The sequence below is a fragment of the Typopeltis vanoorti genome, chromosome 6 (assembly GCF_054136105.1).
Source record: "Typopeltis vanoorti isolate ZY-2024b chromosome 6, IOZ_Tvanoo_1.0, whole genome shotgun sequence".
Taxonomy (NCBI): Eukaryota; Metazoa; Arthropoda; class Arachnida; order Uropygi; family Thelyphonidae; genus Typopeltis; species Typopeltis vanoorti.
The window spans coordinates 155,512,439-155,528,990 of NC_143554.1; the positions used below are offsets into that span (position 1 = coordinate 155,512,439).

At 37.8% G+C, this 16,552-nt stretch overlaps 1 protein-coding gene across 4 annotated transcripts in view; it reads left to right on the plus strand.

The window, feature by feature from the left end:
- Positions 1-16,552, plus strand: part of LOC150106126 (uncharacterized) — a 424,317-nt gene that overhangs the window by 239,642 nt on the left and 168,123 nt on the right. The window lies entirely within an intron of this gene.

The window sequence follows — 16,552 nt, forward strand, 5'->3', positions numbered from 1 at the left end:
TTTGTATTAATTATTGACAAGGGTAAAAATGGAAGTATGTGTGGTATGTTGTTATATCCAATTTCTGATGAACAAATTACTGTGGACTCTTCTACAACGAAAAAATCTACTCTTTTTTTTTTTTTTTTTTTTTTTTTTTTTTTTTTTTAAGTGATAAATCTCTTTCTTCCCCTACCACAGGAAATATATCTCCAACATTTTGCATAGTTGATTAGTACCACCTTTTAAAGTACATTTAAGATTGCCACGTTTTGTAAGATTATAGAATCTGGAAATCCTTAAGAGACCAAATATGAAACTATTTCCAAGTTAGTTCTGGCTTCCAGTAAGCAGAATGGTCATTTCAGATTGTTTGATGAAATTCATCCATCACTCAAAGATATTCACACACATTCATTGTTGCCCACATTATTTGAATGCACAGCCTCTTAGTTAGAGAGCAGATAACTCAGTTAACTAGGCCTGCAAATCTTCAGGTCTAGATTGTAAAAGTCTTGTACAGATCACTACATGAAAAGGTAAGTTGTAATTTATATTGACGAGGATAGGGCTGAATAATAGATTAGCAAATTGGATAGAAGATTGGCCACCTTATAAATATCAGTAAATTTTGTGTGGAAGTATCTCAGAAAAGCAAGGTGGCTAAATGAAAATTTCAGGGCACACTTAATATAAATGTTAATGATATCGAGAGAAGTTTAATGAGTGATGTGATTGTATGTTAATTGTATACCGATTAAAGCTAGGTAGATTAATGAGGAGTGAAGCTGATTTAGAAGATATCCAGGAGGATTATAATCAATTTTCTGTATGACTAGATAAGTGGAGTAACTAATCCAATCCATTCAATCTGTGCACTATTTTGCAAATAGGAAGGTGAGGATAGAATAGTTTCTAATTAGTTAATAGGAATGTATGGAAGAAATAAGAATCATAGAGTGATTTTGGGCATGGGGTTGAAATTTAGGATACACATTGCAAATATTGCAAGGAACAACTCAACAGAATATGTCAATGATAAGGAGGACAAGGATATTTAGTAATAATGACATTTATTTCACTGTACAATGACTTAATCAGTCTGTGTTTAGATGATTATGTTTAGATTTCCTCATCTGTCACCTTTATAAAAGCAGTGTCAGGTTTTTAGAATGTTGAGTATAAGAAGAGATTATGGAAATACGATTTGCAGAGCTTGATAGATTGGAGAAAGAGAGAGCTGATATGATAAAGACATACAGATTTTTAAGGCATTTGTAACAAAGAACATGTAGACAAAATCTACATTGTGTACAAGACAATGTAGACAAAATTTACATGTAGTTGGTTTAGATGTTACTGGTTAATCATAACAGTACTTCGTCACCGAGAAAAGAAATATAATTGAACTTGCTACTATTTCACTGGTTTTCTACCTAGCATCTTAAGAACACACATTGCAACTGTGACAAGATTGCAACACTCAGCTAGATAGTTGTAGAAACAGTTCAAACTGTAACAGAAAAAAAAAAAAAAAAACAGTTGTTAGTGTGTAATTTGAGTTCTAAAGATGATGAATATAAAATCAGTGAATTTATTAGTAAGTCCAGTTATATATTTTTCTCTTGAGGTTGTTTATATCATGAGGTACTATTATGAACACAGAGTCTATCATATCACTCCTTAAAGTTGTCCATGCCTTTACTCAATCAGACAGTGCATTCCACAACCTAAGCACACCCAAATAAAGCCGCTCCTTGCCCCTTGCTCATCATTTCCATTTGCCTTGGAAATGATGGACCCTTGTTCCTTGTTCCTTTCCCTTATTCTACCAAATGAAATCTCCCATCAGAGTCACTTTGGTAAGTACTACTCAACTTCATGTTGGAGGTTTAACCCTTTCTGACCTGAATTTTTTTTTACAAGTGAAAAAAATTTTTCTTTCTATTTATTTTGCCTTTAGGTCTAAAAAAGCAAGGATATCAAGTATTTTTCTGAAAAATACATTTTCATTTTTCAGAAAATGAATGGGGATGAACTGATTATTTTTTTAATTCTCTAATCACTGTAGCCATTGGATAAGAAGATGTTGTGTATGGTTGAGTTCAGTTGAAAGAGAAGTTCCACTGGAACAAAAATTATAAGCTCTATTGGTTAATGATGCTAATCATTAACTAATAGAGCCTATTAACGATTGTTTAATGAGTTTTAATGATGCCATATTATTGAGAAGGGTGGTGGTGGGAAAGTTTGTGGATCTTCCTGTGTGAGTGGGTTTTCTGTATGAGGGTGGTTGAAAAGTTCTCAGCCTAACAATGAAAAAATGAATTTGTAATTTCATAATTATTTATATTTTTCAACACAATTTCCCTTAAGACAAATACATTTATTCCATTGATGCTCCAGTGCCCTTATCCCATTACTGTAGTGGTTCTAAGTAAGATTTGCAAAATATCCCTCTGCAGCTGCAATCACCTCTTGATTCGAAGAAAAACACTGAACATCAAGGATGAGTTTTAGTTTTGGGAAGAAATAGAAGTCAGAGGGAGCCAAATCTGGGGAATAGGGTGTATTCCAACAATTCATAGTGCAGATCTCTTAATTTTCCCATTGCCAAAACACCTTTGTGGGCAGATGCATTGTCCTGATGAAAGATGATTTTTTTTCTTCTGCAAACCAGGTCTTTACTCACAAATTTTTTCATCTAGTCTGGTTAAAAGATCGGAATAACATTCCCCGGTTATTGTTTTACCATTTTTTCAACATAATTAATAAACAAAATTCCTTTAGCATCCCAAAACACCAATGCCATGGCCTTTCCTGCTTATGGAACTGACTTTGTCTTCTTTAGTGATGAACAACCGGCTTCTGTCCACTGTTTTGACTGCTGTTTGGATTCTAGTGTGTAATGGTGAATCCAGGTCTCATCCATAGTAATAAATCGATGCACAAAATCCATGTTATTCTTGTTAAAACGCTCCAAGCTCTGTTCAGAGATTTTCATGAGAGTGTGTTTTTGATCTGCTGTGAACAAGCGTGGCACCCATCTTACACAACGCTTTTTCATTTGCAATTCTTCATGCAAAATATATCCTACACATTGCTTTGAAATGCCTATAGTTTCAGCAATTTCACTGCACTTTGACTTGCCGGTCATCCAATACCATATTATGCACTTGATTAATGATTTCTGCTGTTGTTACACCTTTTGGGCTTCCTTCACGTGGATCATCTTCAAGGCTGGTACGGCTACGTTTAAACTTGGCAGCACATTTCTTAATTGTTGAAAATGAAGAAGAGTGCCCATAAACTTTTCTGAACTTCGAATGAATTTCTTTTGCCGTTAAACCTTCCTTTACAAAGAATTTTACAACTGCACGATACTCAATTTTATCCATTTCAAAGGATACAGACAACACTTTTGCTTCAGACAGCTGTATAAAAGAAACTACTTGATAGAATGACTTGTAATTTCGCATGGATGCTTATGACAGATGTACCAACTTAAAAAAAAATCTTGCTGATAGTGTTGCATCTATGGTCAAGGCCAAGATCTTTTCAGACCACCCTTGTATACAGTGAAGGAAAGGTTATCATTTGGAAGGCATGTTACTAGCGTGTCTAGGAAGGGTAAACTATTGTTATTTTACTTTCCATCATAAATTGGATTCTTGGATGTAGAGTATGAAGGTGACTGAGGAAGTAGTCTAATGTGTCTGGGCCATGAGGACAAACTGAGAACACATCATCTTAGCCATATAGAAGCATCTTAGCCACACAGGAAAAGCCTTTGGCTCTTCATATAATTAGCCATATAGAAGGTTTGAGAGGGACTAAGTCTGTGGCCTGTTTTTAAAGATTTTCCATGTAAAAATTGGTGAGGGGGGAACCCATAGCAGTTCCCTCTATCTATTTGTAAATTTTTTGTTCTTCCAGGAAAAATAACCAGCGCCTCCGTAGCGCAATTGGAAGAACAACGGTACATTGCGCCCTTCGATTGGAATAGGCCTAAGTTCGATTCTCGTCGCGACGGGAGGAATCTTTATCTGGTCGATTTCAATCGATGGTGAGTTAGCCGATCTCATACGGAGGTAGTAGGGTTTTTTCTCCCGGAAACTCGGGTTTTTCATCCCGAGTTTTGTCTTTAAATATCTTTAAATTTTATCTTTAAATATCTCAGCGCCTCCGTAGCGCAATTGGAAGAACGACGGTACATTGCGCCCTTCGATTGGAATAGGCCTAAGTTCGATTCTCGTCGCGATGGGAGGAATCTTTATCTGGTCGATTTCAATCGATGGTGAGTTAGCCGATCTCATACGGAGGTAGTAGGGTTTTTTCTCCCGGAAACTCGGGTTTTTCATCCCGCATACATACAAATCGGCCCTTCAGAACACACACAATTTACAGACAAAAATTACTAGTTGTTGTGGTGTTGGAGGTGGGCGATAGATGGCGTTGATTCGTAGTAGAGGTAAGGTGTAGAGACAGTTGAAGATGTCCTCCCGCGATGAGTCTTCGGACTCCTTGGAGGTATCACGAATAATAATTGATGGCAAAGGAAAATAGATCTAAGATATCTGAAATAAAATCGTTTTTTAAGAGTGTTAAGTGTCATTTAAGGGAATATTGACAAAATATGATGTGCTGTCAAAGTTTACCAATATATCTGTATTAAAGTTAAATTCTGAATCAAGGTTTTGAAATGGATAGAGTTTTTTTATATAGGATGTGGTAAGTCCAGTGAGGGCATAAGAGAGTTTGCTAGCTGTATTGAAAATTTGTAGCATGGAGTATCAGAGTATCAACTATAGCTCTTAGGGGTTGGGGGGGGGGGGGAATTAGATTTGTGGATTTTTGGTAAACCATATATCCAGGGGGGGGGGGAGAACAAGAACCGAAGGGTTTGAGGTTTTTTGTAATGTCTGGCAGCCAGGAAGATACTTTTCAACTAAATTTTTTTAATTTCTTAACTTGTGATTTTTGTGGGATCATGATCTAGGTAGCATGATCTCAGAGAATATGGATACCACTCAACAGTTTAAATATCTCAGTAATATCTATGAATTCAAATTTATTATTAATATTATTATTATTATTCAGGCCTCCATGGAGTCAAGAGACTCATTGTGGGAGGTTTTTCTTAGGAAACAAAAAGTCTATCATACCATTCCTTGAACTCATTGACCATTCTTACTCTCACCACTCTATCAGGCAATGCATTCCACTGCAGTTCAACCACTCTCCACGCAAAGAAGCCACTCCTCGCCCTCTTCCTCACAGCTTCCTTTTTTAACTTCCAGGGATGGCCCCTTGTCATCACTGCTTCCCGCTGTTCCACCCAAGTGAAAAAATTCACCAATGTCCACACCCTGTAACTGCCTCTCAACAGTTTAAAAGTCTTGATCACATCACCTCTTCTTCTTCTAAATACCAAATTATGCAGTCCACATTCCATCAGCCAATCCTGATAACTGATATAGTACTGAAACCATCTTTGTTATCTGCCACTGTACCCTTTCCACAATTAATTTATCCCCTTCAAATCCTGGGGACCAAATTTGAGAACAATAGCTAAGTGTGGTCTGATCAGGATCTTATACAACGGAATGATAACTCTTTTATCTCTGCAGGTCAGCATTCTTCTCAGTATTGCAGCAATCCTCTGGGTTAACTTCACTACCTTTGCAATATGCTCCCTGAATTTCAGTTTTCTATCAATCATCACTCCAGATCTCTTGTCTCCTCTACTTCCTCCAGTACAGCTCCTCCAATATCGAGTATGCAGCCTCCCATCAATGGATCCCATACTTCAAGACTTTACATTTTGCTGCATTAAGCCGATACCTCCATTCATTTGCCCTTGTGTCTAGTTTATCCAAATCCTCTTGCAGGGCTGCCACATCTGCACTATTACTGATAACCCTTCCCAGCTTTACATCATCTGCAAACTGAATATACTCTTGCAATCCATTGACAATCTCATTAATAAAAAGATTGCAAAATACAGGTCCCAGTACTGAGCCCTGTGGAACCCCACTTGTAACCTTCTGCCTCCTTGATATTGCCCCAGCATACACAACACTCTGATACCTATCAGATAGCCAATCCTGAGTCCAGTTGACTAACCCAACATTTAAACCCATGTGCTGCAACTTAAATATCAGATTATCATGTGGCACTCTGTCAAATGCCTTTTCAAAATAAAAAAAAAAAGGCAATATATGCCTTTCCCTGATCAACTACCATTGTCACTTTATTATAAAAGGCAATCATATTACTAAAGCAAGAGTGCCCTTTAACAAATCCGTGTTGATTCACTGTAGATAACATTACTCTCATCTGCTCAATGCTGTATACAGTCCCTCACTAATTTCTCCAAAACCTTAACAACTACTGATGACACACAAACTGGCCTATAATTAGACACTTCCGGTCTGCTACTCTACTTATGAAATGGCACTATCTTACCTTCCTTCCATTCCATGGGCACCTTTCCCGCAGCCAGACTTTCATTTAAAAGCCAGGACAAAGGCACTGTCAGTTCCCTAGCACATTCTCTCAAAACTCGTGGTGAAATACCATCCAGTCCCACAGCTTTACTAACATCAAGAATACTCAGTATTTGGAACACACTCTCCTCCTGCACCTCTAAATCTCAAACCTGCCCTATACCTCTAGTATTAAAATTTACTCCTCCAGGATGAAATACTCCAATAAAGTGCTCATTGAAAAACTCCACTATTTCCTCTGCATCAGTCACTCTATTCCCATTTTTATCCCACAATATCATTCTTCCACAGCCATTTCTCCTCCTACTGGCCACATAGCTAAAAAATTCCCTAGGATTTTCTTTAGATTTTAGATCTTAGTTGTAATATCTTCAGGTTCCTCCGCCATTGTAATATCTTCTGCTGTCTGCGCCATTGTAAACATATTTTATTTTTTCTGCCTATATATGTAATATCTCTTTATCTTTACTCTCTTCTACCTTTATTCTATTCCTAATTCTTTATAGCTTTACTCTAATGTGCTCTTTTGTCTCTTATCCTTTCTCATTTACTCTTCTGCATACTATGATTATCCACCTTAGTGTGTTTCAGATACTGAGTACTCTGGATGTCGGTAAAGCTGTGGGACTGGATGGTATTTCACCACGATTTTTGAGAGAATGTGCTAGGGAATTGACAGTGCCTTTAACCTAGCTTTTCAATGAAAGTCAGGCTTTGGCAAAGGTGCCCAGGGAATGGAAGGAAGGTAAGATAGTGCCATTGCATAAGGGTGGTAACAGACTGGAAGTGTCTAATTATAGGCCAGTCTGTGTGTCATCAGAAGTTGTTAAGATCTTGGAGAAAGTAGTGAGGGACCGTGTACAGCATTGGGCAGATGAGGGTAATGTTATCTGTGAGAATCAACATGGATTTGTGAAAGGACGCTCTTCTTTTAGCAATATGCTAGCCTTTTATAATAACGTTACAAGAGCATTAGATGAGGGAAAGGCATATACTGCAATTTTCTTAGACTTGGCGAAGGCATTTGACAGGGTGCCACATGATAAGCTGATATTTAAGTTGCAGCACATGGGTCTGGATGTCAGATTGGTCAACTGGATTCAGGATTGGCTATCTGATAGGTATCAGAGAGTTGTGTATGGTGGAGCAGTTTCCAGGAGGCAGAGGGTTACAAGTGGGGTCCCACAGGGCTCAGTACTAGGACCTATATTGTTTAACCTTTATATCAATGACATAGCCAGTGGATTGCAGGGGGATATTCAGTTGTTTGCAGATGATGCGAAGCTTGGAAGGATTATTAGTAATAGTGCAGATGTGGTAGCCCTGCAAGAGGATTTAAATAAGCTAGATAGATCGGCAAATGAATGGGGGTGTCATTTTAATGCAGCAAAATGTAAGGTCTTGAGGTTTGGGAAACATCGATGGGATGCTGCATACTCTATGGGAGGAGTTATACTGGAGGAAGTAGGGGAGACAAGAGATCTGGGGTTGATGATTGATAGAAACCTGAAGTTTAGGGGACATATTGCAAAGGTGGTGAAGGTAACACAGAGGATTGCTGCTATTATGAGAAGGACACTGACCTGCAGAGATAAGAGGGTTATCATTCCGTTGTATAAGTCTCTGATCAGACCACACTTGGACTATTGTTCTCAGATTTGGTCCCCAGGATTTGAAGGGGATAAATTAACTGTGGAAAGGATACAAAGACGGATGACAAAGATGGTTTCAGGACTGTACAAGGATAGTTATGAGGATCGGCTGAGAGAATGTGGACTGCAGAGTTTGGTGGATAGAAGAAGGAGAGGTGATATGATTGAGACTTTTAAACTGTTGAGAGGTGGTTACAGGGTTGACACTGGGGAGTTCTTTCGCTTGGTTGATCAGCGGGAAGGAGTGATGACAAGAGGCCATCCCTGGAAGTTACGAAAGGAAACTGTGAGCAAGAGGGTAAGGAGTGGTTTCTTTGTGTGGAGGGTGGTTGAGCCGTGGAATGCATTGCCTGATGGAGTGGTGGGAGCGAGAACGGTCAGTGGGTTTAAGGAGTGGTATGATAAACTTTGTGTTTCTCAGGGGGGGACCTCCCCTCGATGAGTCTTGACAGACTTTATGTCTTAGAAAGGACCTCCCTCGATGAGTCTTTTGACTCCTTGGAGGCCTGAATAATAATAATAATAATAATAATAATAATGCCTATGAATACTGGAAATTTATTTGTCAGACTGCGCCACCAATATATCATTTAATTGGCATGAGACTAAATAAAACTTCCGGTAGATTTCTTCTACTTTTATTCTATTCCTAATTCTTTATAGCTTTACTCTAATGCATTTTTTTTGTCTCTTATCCTTTCTCATTTATGCAGTATGCAGTAGAATGATTATCCACCTTTTGTATTTACTAGTAGAATGCCTATGAATACTGGAAATTTATTTGTCAGACTGTGCCACCAATATATCATTTAATTGGCATAAGACTAAATAAAACTTCTGGTAGATTTCCCTCTCTCTCTCACAAGTGAAGATTCTTTTATCAATGTTTACTTTAACAGTCATGGTTTGTAAGTAACTGAACTGTGTTTTTATTGCCATAAATTATTTCCCGCTCACAAGTCCGATTTATTTAAGGACAGTGCAGTTGAAAAATAAAAGATCAGGCAGCACTCTTTTAGCAAATAATTAAAACACATTTATTTGCAAATTATACATGAATTAAACAATAGGAAAATTGCTTTCTCTATCTATTTAAAAAATCTTTAGCATAAATTAGAACCTTTTTACTTTAACACTAATTAACTTCTTTAACTCACAATCTTATTTACTCTCTGCTTACAAATTCAACTTAGTAAACCTCTAGTTTACTTGCAAAGAGGTTAGCTAACTCTGTGTTAAGTTATTTTTACAATTTTTATATTTACTTCCAATATGCCTATCGATTCTCTTAATGACACTTCTTTCTGCTATTAACCAAATTCTTAAAAGTCTTTCTATAACATACTATAAGAGGAACTGTACAAAAGTATGGAACTTATAAAGGCTCTGTATCGCACATTCAGTCAAAAGTCTTGCACAAAAAGTTCTAAGGCAATTCTTTCATCTCACATCTTGAGCTTCCTTTGACAGGATAGGAATTGAAAGCATGGTGGTGGTAGAGTACTGCTTATGATAAGTGATGACTTATGTCCTCTAAGCATGGAGTCTTTGGAAGGCAGTGACACTAATAATTTTGAAAACGTATGGTGTGATGTAGAGGTGGGCAAGACAGGATATTTAGTGGGGTGTTGCTACAAACCAAGGAGCACAAAGGATGGGGACCAGGAGATGTTTAGACAGTTAAATTTGGCAAGTGCAAGAAGAATGATTGTTATGGAAGATTTCAACTACAGCAGTATAAATTGGTGAGAGGAAGATGCATGTAGTAATAAGGGAATGTAATTTCTAGAATTCTTACAGAAAAATATCTTAGGCAACATGTAATAGAGGGAACAAGAGGTTCAAGAGTTTTGGATTTGGTCATAGCATCAGAAGGGTTGATAATAATTGAGATGACATCTCTCCCACCATTTGAAGAGAGTGATCATGTGGTTTTCACTTGGAAGATGAATAGACATGCAGGAGTATCAAAGAGGTGGAAACATATATGAAATTATAAGGCAATTGATTATAATAGTCTTAGACATCAACTTGTGGGAAAGTTTTAAGGAGGGAGGAATTGGAAGGCCAGAATATCATTAGTGATTGGGAAATTGTGGAGGAATATTTGCTAGCAGCAATAGCAAGCTGTATTCCATAAGTGAAGAAGAGGACACAATTTGGAGTAAAGTGGATGACAAACAATATTAAACAAGCACTGCATGCCAAAAAGAGGCTATGGAAGAAATATAAGGAGACAGGTAAAGAACAGATGCATGAAGAATATAAGACACATACCAGGAGAGTGACTAGGATGGCAAGGAAGGCGAAACTGGAAGAATAAGAGAAAAGATTGGCCCTAAGATCTGAAGAAGATCCTAGGGAATTTTTTAGATATGTGGCTAGTATGAGAAGAAATGATTGTGGAAGAATGACATTGTGAGATAAAAATGGGAATAGTGTGACTGATCCAGAGGACATAGTGGAATTGTTCAATGAACACTTTATTGGAGTATTTCATCCTGGAGGAGTAAATTTTAACTAGAGGGATAGGGCAGGTTTGAGGTTTAGAGGTGCAGGAGGAGAGTGTGTTCCAAATACTGAGTACTCTGGATGTCAGTACAGCTGTGGGACTGGATGGTATTTCACCACGAGTTTTTAGAGAATGTGCTAAAGAACTGACAGCTCCTTTGACCTGGCTTTTCATTGAAAGTCTGGCTATGGGAATGGTGCCCAGGAAATGGAAGGAAGGTAAGATAGTGCCATTGTATAAGTGCAAAAGCAGACTGGAAGTTTCTAATTATAAACCAGTTTGTGTGTTGTCAGTAGTTAGTAAGGTCTTGGAGAAAGTAGTGAGAGACCGTATACAGCATTGGGCAGATGAGGGTAATGTTATCTGTGAGAGTCAACATGGATTTGTGAAAGGGCGCTCTTGTTTTAGCAATATGCTAGCCTTTTATAATAAAGTTACAAGAGCAGTAGATGAGGAAAAGGCATATATTGCCATTTTCTTGGATTTAGCAAAGGTATTTGACAGGGTGCCACATGATAAGCTGATATTTAAGTTGCAGCACATGGGTCTGGATGTCAGGTTGGTCAACTGGATTCAGGATTGGCTGTCCGATAAGTATAATAGAGTTGTGTATGGTGGGGCAGTTTCAAGGAGACAGAGGGTTACAGGTGGGATCCCACAGGACTCAGCAGTGGGATCTATATTTTTTAACCTTTATATCAATGACATTGTCAGTGGATTCTACGGGGATATTCAGTTGTTTGCGGATGATGACATGGGAAGGGTTATTAGTAATAGTGCAGATGTTGTAGCCCCCTAAGAGGATTTGAATAAGCTAGACTGATGGGCAAATGAATGGGGGTTTCAGTTTAATGCAGCAAAATGTAAGGTCTTGAGGTTTGGGACACATTGATGGGATGCTGCATACTCTATTGGAGTAGCTATACTTGGTGAAGTAGGGGAGACAAGAGATCTAGGGTTGATGATTGTTAGAAACCTGAAATTTAAGAGACATATTGCAAAGGTGGTGACGGTGACATAGAGGATTACTGTAATAATGAGAAGGACGCTGACTTGCAGAGATAAAAGAGTTATCATTCCATTGTATAAGACCCTGATCAGACCACACTTAGACTATTGTTCTCAGATTTGGTCCCCATGATTTGAAGGGGATAAATTAACTGTGGAAATGGTACAAAGGCAGATAACAAAGGTGGTTTCAGAACTGTACAATGTTAGTTATGAGGATCAGTTGAGGGAATGTGGACTGCAGAGTTTGGTGGATAGAAGAAGGAGAGGTGATATGATTGAGACTTTTAAGCTGCTAAGAGGTGGTTACAGGGGTGACACTGGGGAGTTCTTTCACTTGGTTGAACAGCAGGAAGGAGTGATGACAAGGGGCCATCCCTTGAAGTTACGAAAGGAAACTGTGAGCAAGAGGGTGAGGAGTGGTTTCTTTGCATGGAGGTTGGTTGTACAATGGAATGCATTGCCTGATAGAGTTTTGAGAGAGAGAACGGTCAATGAGTTTAAGGAGTGGTATGATAGAATTTGTGTTTCCTAGGAGAGACCTCTCGTGATGAGTCTTGATAGACTTTGTGTTTCCTAGGAAGGACCTCCCGCAATGAGTCTTTTGACTCCATGTAGTCCTGAATAATAATAATAATAATAAACAGTCGAACATGTAGAACTGCTGGAATATGATTGTGGATGTCTAATGTGTGTGTGTGTTTAATGCATCTATAGTATTCTGTATTCTTTTTTTACTGGTACAACCATGGGTTAGAGGTGATGTTATTGATTGGCAAAAGGGTGCCATTGTCTTTGAAAGAGAACATGGACATTCCTTGCAAGAGGTGGCAAAGATTTTTATAGTGTCTGAATTTATAGTTAGTAGCATCTATTTACAGTGGAAGAAGTATGGAAGCTATCACCATAGGCAGAACAACTGTGGTAGAATCTCTATGACAACAAATTGGGATCTCAAGTGTTAGGGACAACTACCAACAGCTGAACATTCCCACATTCGTCAAGAACTGCTTCGACAGTATAATGCTGGACCCAGTATCAGAAATGAACCTTACAGAGAGGACACTGTATGGATTAGGCATTATCAGCCATATTGCACAGATATGTCGTAAGTTAACAACTGGCCAGAAGAAAAATCACCTTGCTTGGGCAAAGCAGCATTGTCACTGGACTGTTGACCAATGGAGACAAATAATATGGTTCAAAGAATCCAGATTCTGCTTGTATTCCAATGATAGCTGCTCCAGGGTCATGCAGAAGGCTGGAGTAGCTTTTAATCCTGAATGTATCCAAAGAGCTGTGCAATAAGGTGGTGGTGGTGGTGGTGGCACTGTCATGTTTTCGAGTGTATTTCAAGTGCTGGCCCATTCGTTGAGGTGTTCAATCGCATGAAATCCACGAGTTATATGACACTTTTAAATAATGAAGTTTTGCCATTTTTCCAGATTTTGGTACCGGGACACATGGTAGATCCTGAGTTTTCAAGATTATAACTCCCATATAGCTATAATTGTGCTGGATTGGTTTGCAGACATGAGAAACATGTTCCTCGTCTCAATTGGCCAACCAGTTCACCTAATGTGAATGTTATTGAAAAAATCTGGGAGATGTTAGAAGTGCCATTGAGAAGAAACATCAACACCCTGCAAATTTGGATAATTAAGGATCCTTTAAGTATGGAGTGGAATAAACTTGATATGCATATGATGAGTCATACTGACAGCATGCCATAAAATAAAGTCCAAGCTGTAATTAAAGCAGGTGGTGATATAACTCTATATTCATGAATAAAACTTGCATTCCATAATTTTTTTGTCCAGTGTGCTTATGTTAATACAAGTAATAACTTGGATGATATACCCTTGCAAAGTAGTCACTCAGTAACTCAACTATTTCATCTGCTTCTGTTAACCTCATGTCCATCATCACTCATGTCCACCATCATTCAGGCTAATCTTCCATAGTCATTCTTCTTCTTACTTGCTACATAAAGAAAGAACTGTTGGGATTTCTTTTGGCTTGCTCAGTTAGATTCTTTTTGTAATCAAATTTTTCCTTTTTTGCCTGAGCCTTGTACTGTTTATGAGTTTCTGGTCACCTTTCTGCTTATATACCCTCCACAAGATTTTCTTCTTCTGCAGCTCATGCTTTATGATATTACTTATCCATCTAACTCCTACCTGATTAACCCTCCTTACCTTAGGTATACAATTTAATATTGCTTTATCTAGATGACCTTAACTATCTACCATACACTACTAACATCCTTATGCTGCACTGTCATGGTCATAGTGGTGTGTTTGTTTTACGTATTTTTGGCAGGCCATAAATTCTCAGAGTGGTCAACTGGTTAACTACAACCCTACAAACTGCATCAAAAAGCAAAAAACAGAATTAATCAAATCAGTGATCACATGGCCAGAGAAAACAGTAAAAAACTAATACTGCACTATGCCCGTGCTCCCAGAATTTATGGCCTGTGAAAATTATACAAAACAAACACACCACTACAACTGATAATTGAAGGTATCGACAGCCCTAATTATCACTTAGCCAAAAAGACACTAGCTGCCACATTCAAGGAATTGGTAGATCATTCCTCCTCCTACATAAAAAATATCCAACACTTCAATAAAAAAGATTAGAAACATCACACTCAATGGTGAAGATTTATTAGTCAGCTTTGACATAGCTGCCCCTTTCATTAATGTCTCGATGAATGATACTATTCTTCTCATACAGAACACATTTCTGTCTGATATCACAGTCCTCTTTCCCCACATACTTTGCTCCAGGTATTTTGTGTGGCAAAATAATTTTTACCTACAGAAAGAAGGTACAGCCATGGGCTCACCACTTCCCCCCACCACCACCTCCCATAACTAACTTTTAGATGGAAGACTTCGAGCATTGAGCTCTAGATTCAGCAAGTCTAAAGCCCCAAAGTCTGGCTCAGATATGTTGATGATATTTTTGCTGTTTGGCCCCATGGCCACAAAATATTAAATGCATTCCTAAACCACTTGAACAAACAACATAAATGTGTAGAAAGGCTTATGTGTTTGTTGTACATGTTGATTAATTTTGACAGTATATATTAGAACACAGGCTGATAAGTAAATAATTATTTATTGACTTATTGCTGATATTTTGCTGGTATTCTAATGAGCATTTTCAGAGCACAAAAAACAGTTTATCACTGTGTGTGAGACAAAAACAATCTGGTTTAAAAATGGGACTGGTTTGAACAACAACACAAAGACTAAAGTCCTAATTAGGCACCCTGTATGTAAAAAAAAATGGAGAGAGAAAGCAGGTACCAGTTATTTCTTAAGATGACTGTCTCCCAAATCTTAGGCAAATTTATACAGCCATACTTGGTGAGGTTTGGAGTATGTTTCACAGCTTCTCTTGATTCTAAGAACAATCTCTCTGACTTGTAAAAAACAGAAGTTTTGCACAGAAGCTTTTACAAGTTAGAGAGATTGTTCTTAGAATCAACAGAAACCATGAAACATACTCCGAACCTCAACAAGTATGGCTGTATAGATTTGCCTAAGATTTGGGAGACAGTCATCTTAAATCTTAAGACATAACTAGTGCCTGCTTTCTCTCTCCATTTTTTTCATTTTTTTTTAACATAGAGGATGCCTAATTAGGACTCTAGTCTTTGTGTTGTAGCTACAATTGTTCAAACTAGTCCCATTTTTACAGCAGATTGTTGTTGTCTCATGCACAATGACAAACTGTTTTTTGTGCTCTGAAGATGCTGGTTAGAATACCAGCGAAATATCAGCAATAAGTCAATAAATAATTATTTACTTATCAGTCTGTGCTCCATCAATATATACCATTCAAAATTAATCAACACAAACAATATAAATGTATTGAATCCATTCGCCATTAAGATTGAAAACAATAGCTCCCTTCCTTTTCTAGACACACTTGTCATGTGTCTTTCCTCTCCTTGGCTGCCTCTCCTTCATGGTCTTCTGCAAATGTACACACATGGGCTAATACATACACATAAAAATTCATACCACATCCAACACAAAAACTAGGGATCATCTGTACTTTCAAACACAGAGCCCTAACAATTTGCTCCAATGAACAGGCTTTGAACAAAGAATATGAAATTATTGTTATTATTATTACATAACACCTCCATGGAGTCCAAAGACTCATCAGTGGAGGGCATCTACTCTACACCTCTATCTCCAGCACTTTTATCCCAACTTTTTTAAAAAAATGGCTACAATAAAAAAACAGTTCACAAGATCCTCCACAAAAATGTCATTAAAAGCAAGAAAGATTTACAAGAATTTAGATTCATCTTACTTTTATGTAGTGTCATGTACCTTGTGTCCTGTACATATATATGTTTTCCTGATGTTTTTCAAAACGTCAAATGTTATTTTCTTAATTATAAGTCTAGTAATTATTCTACCAGTGCATTGTGTCCCCATAAATTCTTCACTATCTCTCAGTAGGTCTATAAATTCCATTTCCCTCCTGAAATGTGAGCATTTTTTCTTCCAGTCTATATCTCCATAGTTGAAGTTCCCCCATAATAATCACTCGACTTGTACTCATTGTACTAATTTGCCAATGCATGCCTTCGAATATCAAGCATGGAATTCCTTGGGCCTATAGTAACAATCAACTGTATATTTTGTCTAACTGGCCTTGATCTCACACCAGACTGCTTCAAATGAACAGTCACCCTCCTGCCTATCTCCTATTCTTTTTTCCTGCAATTCACCTGCTATCAGTAGTCCATCCTGTCTTCTCTATTTTCCCCTGAAAATACCAAACCCTTCACATTTTATCCCTGTAACTATATCATCTGCTGTTAGCTGTCTCACTACTGCCTATAATAATATTATTATTAT